This window comes from Pinus tabuliformis, chromosome 4_1 (assembly GCF_031772625.1).
Source record: "Pinus tabuliformis cultivar Carrire ecotype Pingquan chromosome 4_1, CPIR1, whole genome shotgun sequence".
Classification (NCBI taxonomy): Eukaryota; Viridiplantae; Streptophyta; class Pinopsida; order Pinales; family Pinaceae; genus Pinus; species Pinus tabuliformis.
Genome location: NC_142303.1, coordinates 827,261,466 through 827,266,046, shown reverse-complemented (window position 1 = coordinate 827,266,046; position 4,581 = coordinate 827,261,466).

Below are 4,581 nucleotides of genomic sequence, written 5' to 3'. Positions count from 1 at the left end.
GTTAAGACTTCCTCCTGGATACAAAAAACTCGTGCCATGTCCTTCGTTGGTTGAAAATACAGCTGGCCCACTCAAGTGGTCGGCTGAAGCGTCAGTCACTGAAAATGAACCTACTAAATCCAGACCGGACGAAAGTCCAAAGGTCGAAATGGCAGTTGACCTGGTTCTCCCTTCAGAAGTTTTATCTTCAAATGACACCGTCACTGAAGACTCATCTTCAAATGACACCCTCACTGAAGAGAATAAGGATGACACCATCCAGATTCTTTTCATCAACACAGACTCTGATGAGCATCAGGGCAATGCGCCCATTCCTTTATCGCAGGAAGGAACATCGTCAGGGTCATATCCGGCCGTATATTCAGTCCCACCACCAAGCAACCTGGTTGTGTCCTTTGATTGGAACCAACTAGGCAGACCCCGGTTACCAGCCAGTGTACCATTCAGAATTATAGTCCAAATATACAGAATGGTAATGGCTGGCACTATCATTGATGAAGGGGCATCTGTGAGTATCCTTTCCTCTATTTCTTGGAAAGCACTGGGTTCCCTGGCGCTTTTGCCTGAGATAAGAAATCTCTCAGGCTTTGATAAAGGAACCAGTCGACCATTAGGGATCCTCCCCAATGTGCCTGTTACATTGAAAGGGAAGACCGTTCAAATGAATGTGATGGTCGTTCAAGGACCCTTGGATTATAACCTACTCCTTGGACGAGACTATATATATTGCATGGGAGCAATAGTCTCCTCACTCTTTAGAGTAATGTGTTTTCCACACAAAGGAAGAATGGTCAAGCTCGTAGACCAACTTTCATTTCCGGGATCACACATCGCAAATAGTCATATACCAACCCTGAATGGTCTATTCAATCAAGAAATGTCTCAACCCCCAGTCCTTCTTCCCGATGAGTGCGAGTGATTCGGAAAGATGGGACTGGAACCCAGGGGGCATGCATCCTGGTCTGCTTTGGGCAGAGAAAACCTTGGGTATAAGATAGAATTTCCGCGAGAGAATATGACTAGTCCGTACCCCGTCCATAGAGGAAGAGGGGTTGTTCTGGAATAGGATTCTTTTGTCAAAGTTACGTGTTTGACAAAGAGTCATTCACCCTTGTCTATTTCGGTAGACAGTGCCGAGGAAATGTTTTTGTTTGAAGAAGTTAACGAGACAATCTTTGGGTAACCAGAAAGAGGTATGCCTCTCTCGGTGAAACGAAAGTTTTGGCGGAAAGAAGTAGGGGTAACCTTGAAACTCTGTCTTATACCTGGGGGCATGCAAACCTTTTGGAGTGCAAGCTAAGAGCGGTTATTTATCTGTTTTTGGGATTAGCCGTTTCCGAACTTGCATAAAGAAAGGATATGGAGTAGAGCTCAGTGAGATGAAACTCCTTAAAAAATAGAGATCTCACAGGGGACATTTCTTATCTTATGACTGGTATTTCGAGCAGTTTTAGCACATAGTTCATGCTCGTTAAAAAATAAACGCAAGATCCGAGCAGTTTTAGCACATAGTTCATGCTCGTTAAAAAATAAACATAAGATTGTGAGTAGGCTTTCCCTTAGAGTTCAAGCTCATCCAGAAAAAATGAACCAGTAAATAACCATTGTGATCGTAAATTCATCAGCCATAAAGAGCCTTGGTCGTGTTTGCACCTCTCACCTCCACCGTCATTTGGCCGATCGTTCACCTCCATATGATTGTTTACCCATTTTGAGGAACAGCTGCGAAGAGTGATTTCACCTAGCCATCCTTGTGACACTACCGTGATTGGAAAATTCCAACCTGTACCTGGAATCTGCTGCTATCCCTGTTTATCACTCGTTCCTCAAAAGCCGAGTCTTCTTTGAGCTCTTTTCATCTGACTCATAAAATATGAAAAGTTTGCCGAGTTTTGGCCTTCCAGCTCGTTAAAGTGACCGGAAGAGCTATCCCTCCTCTAGATTTTAATCTTTTTTGGACCTGAGGGATTATTGCACAAAAAGATTGAGCGCTTGTTTTGTTCGGCTCGTTAAAAGTACCGAAAACTCATCCCTTCTGTATTGTTTTATACTTTTTCGGACTTAAGGGATTAGATGATGAAAAAGGAAGTTTGGAGTTAACTTTCTGTACCTTTTCAAACTCTCTAAAAATGAAAAGGACCGAGTTTTCCTTGTCGTTAGACTCGTTAAAATTATTAAATAGCGACAAACTTGTCTTTAGACGAGAACGAGTTTCCCTATCGCTAGGCTCGTTAAAACATAGCGATGGGCTTGCCCGAAGGGCAGGTTATAGAACAAGCATATGTTATCCTCCTCAAGCTTGACAAAAATAAAGAGGTACTGGTCAGAAATGACTGGGGAAAAATTGGGAGAACCTCAAAGCTTTAATGGTAGCAAGTCGCTCTTGAACATGACACTTTTCTTTCGTACCACATCGGGTTGGGTTGTTTCATTCACCGGTCTCATCACCATGGTCTCGCCAAACCATCCATTTGGGGAAATGCTACCGATCCATCGCATCAGTGTCGTTATATGTTCAAGAGATGTTGTTCAGAAAGAGTCAACCGTGTCCCATCCACTGCCATACATTATCCTTCATCCATTCATGACCGCCACCCTGAATCATATGTCACAGATTGTTTTCACCTCCACTAAAATCATTAGCTCCGTTCCATGTCACTGATGTGGGATTCATTAAGGCCCTCCTTTGACGGATCGCTTCTTGTCGACTTCAGCTCATTATCCAAGAAGTCGATCTAGGAACAACCCCCTCAGTACTTTGAAGCTTGCATGCCTCAATGGCAAGTTTCTCACTTCTGGCGACAGGTATACATCAATGACCTTCGACCGAAAGATTTTACGTGGTGTTCGATGCCAAGTCCTTTATTCACACCACGTGAATTGTACTGTAGTACCTTGAGGGTCATTATCATTATCGATGATTCCTCTCGCGCTTGTTAACGGTTTACATCATTGACCGGTAATCAAGCGATGTCTTTCCATGTTCGAATTCAGTGCAATTCTCACATGGATCGACTTGTACTTAGAGTGAAGATCGAACGAGTTTGAAGACCCCGGATCTAGTTTCATCCATCCGGGCTGCGATATATATTCAGGAAATATAAAGACATTTGACATGTACATCATTGCAGCAGATGATCATCCTACCAAAAGGATGATAATTTTAGCAGAGAATTATCAGTCTACCTTCAGACGATCGTATGTTCTATGTACCAAAATGAATTTATAAAGCTGAGCATGGGAATGCCCACCTCAGCTAGATCATGAAAGCAGAATGAAAAATAATGTATTGTATTGTATTTTATTACAGGTCACCTCTCAGCGATTGAATGAACTTCGGACCCTCCGGATAAAGCATTTCACCCGATAAACGACCTCATACTTTAGGGGGCAACTGTTATAGACATTTTTGTGCCTTACAGCATGAAGCATGAAATGTCCATAATCTAAGGGATCCAAAGTCCCTAAACGTGTTGTTCCTACCCCTAGAGGAACAAGGTCAGCAAACCACAGCATTGAAAATCAGTTCTCCACCTGAAAACACTCAAAAACAAGCAAATTCTGGATCATGTCAACTGCTCCACTGAGCATCTGCGCTGAATGTCAAGTGCTCCACTCTGTACCTGCGTTGAATGTCAACTCCAACAAAGGCTACCTGCGCTGAGCGAGATTTGACATGTGGAAGTCTCATTCCTCAATGTGTCAGTGCCCAGGAAGCTTCCAAAGTGACACTTGGATCAAGGAATTCGCCTAGTGATGAGTAAGAGGTTCTTAATCTCCAAGTGGAAGCAAGGATCTCCAAGTGGACTCAAGGACTGAAGAATAACTGAAGTGGGAGAGGACACTAGTCAGCTCTCAAGCTGACTCATCCTTTCTCCAAAACTCCTATATATAGAGCTCTCTCATGAGGTCTAGGGAGGCTGGAATCTTGTGAATGTAAGGAAGTGCTGTTGGTTTGAGTTTAGAACTATTGGGTGATTTGCTTTGAAGGAGGTGAAGAGGAGATTTCTTTCTGCTGGGAAGGTGATGCTGGATTGGGCCTCTTATGGTTGTATCACTTCCTGAACTTTACTTCTTCCATTAATAAAGCATTTGAGGTTCTTCTATATACATGTGTCTCAATGATGTGTTGCTATACTTGTGTATTTGATTTATTCTAATCCTTGAATCAATTATGAATCTATGCTTCTTGTAGTTTCCCTCTCTTTCCATTTTGCAGGATCTTGTTGTAGCTGGGCCAGTGAAAGAGCAAGGAGCTGGGAGCAAGCAGCAATAGAGAGAAGATTGGATCAATCATTAGCGAAAGATATCGGTTAGTGGATCTCTTTCTCCCCTCTTTTACATCTCATAAAGAAGTAATCTCAAATAGCTTTACTTTGATTGTTGCTGAGGTACTATCACCCTTAGAGTGGGATAGGGTCATTCCATATTGGATACTTTTCCCAACAACACGTAGAGAGGCAAGTGTCATAGGAGAAGTTTCTGGAAGATTCCATGATCCTCCACCTCACAGATTGACCCTGCCATTTGTCCACTCTCGCCCATCGCACCCCATAGAAGGGATTTTTAGTATGCATCGCA